This window comes from Hirundo rustica, chromosome 6, assembly GCF_015227805.2.
Source record: "Hirundo rustica isolate bHirRus1 chromosome 6, bHirRus1.pri.v3, whole genome shotgun sequence".
Taxonomy (NCBI): Eukaryota; Metazoa; Chordata; class Aves; order Passeriformes; family Hirundinidae; genus Hirundo; species Hirundo rustica.
Genome location: NC_053455.1, coordinates 30,336,707 through 30,337,993, shown reverse-complemented (window position 1 = coordinate 30,337,993; position 1,287 = coordinate 30,336,707).

The following is a 1,287-nucleotide window of genomic DNA, read 5'->3' as shown; positions in this document are numbered from 1 at the left end:
CCTTGTGTTGGTGCTTCCTGTGTCCTGTTTTTTTCTTTTGTAGGAGAATATGGTGCTGACCACAGGGCAGGACCAACAGCTTTGGAGCCTATTTTGGCAGCCCAGAGGGCCTGTTTAGACCTTCTCCAGCAGTTTGATAATCTCTGAGAGCTCTGTCTCCTTGACTCAAAGGTCCTTTTCTGAAACTGCCAATAATGGGATCAGTAAGTGCGACAAACATATTCAGTGTGACTTGCCCCAGCAGTGGCCCACAGGGACGTGTTCCCAGTTGCAGGACATACATGAGTGGTTTCATCCCATGGTGGTCAGTGTCAAGTGAGTGTAGCCAAAGTTACTTCACTTGGCCCTCAGCTGAAACAGAAACTGAAACAGAGCTGAACAGACAAAGTTCAGCCAAGTGCTGTGTGCTTAGGTTCCAGCAGACATGGTATCTTCAGGAAATTGGCTGTGGCATCCCACATTCCAGCTGTGGTATCTGGCCCCATTTTTCTCCAGACAAAATTCAAGAGTTGTTATAGAAACATCAAGAGAAAAGGCAAATTGAATATAATCCAACAGTGTGCCCTAGCAGCCAGGAGGGCCAACCCTGTCCTGGGGGTATTGGGCACAGCATGGCCAGCCAGGCAAGGGAGGGGATTGTCCTGCCCTGCTGTGCACTGGGGCAGCCTCACCTTGAGTGCTGGGAGCAGTTTTGGGCACCACAGGGTTAAGATACAGAGCTACTAGAGGGTGTCCAAAGAAGGGCTACAAAGATGGTCAAGGGCCTTGAAGGGAAGCTCTATAAGGAGTAGTTGAGATCACTTGGTCTGTTGTTCAGCCTGGAGGAGGCTGAGGGGGGACCTAATTGTTATCTTTAACATCCTCACAACAGGAAGCAGAGAGGCAGGCACTGATCTCTTTTCTCTGGTGACCAGTGACAGGACCCAAGACAACAGCATGAAGCTGGGTCAGGAGAGGTTTAAGTTGGATATTAGGAAAAGGTTCTTCACACAGAGGGTGTTTGGGACATGGAACAGGCTCCCCAGGCAATTGATCACAGCACCAAGCCCTGAAAGAGTTAAGAAGCATTTCAACAATGCTCTCAGGCACATGGTGTGACTCTTGGACTTGATGATGTTTGTGGGTGATTTCCAGCTCAGGATGTTTATGATTCTATGATTTTATGAAATCTCTGTCATTGTGTCTAAAAAAACTTCAGTCATATTCTTTAGTACAGGAACACATCCAGCTCACATTGCAGCTGGGGAGGAAGAGACCATCTAAAAGTTGCATATAAGTCCCTGAAAT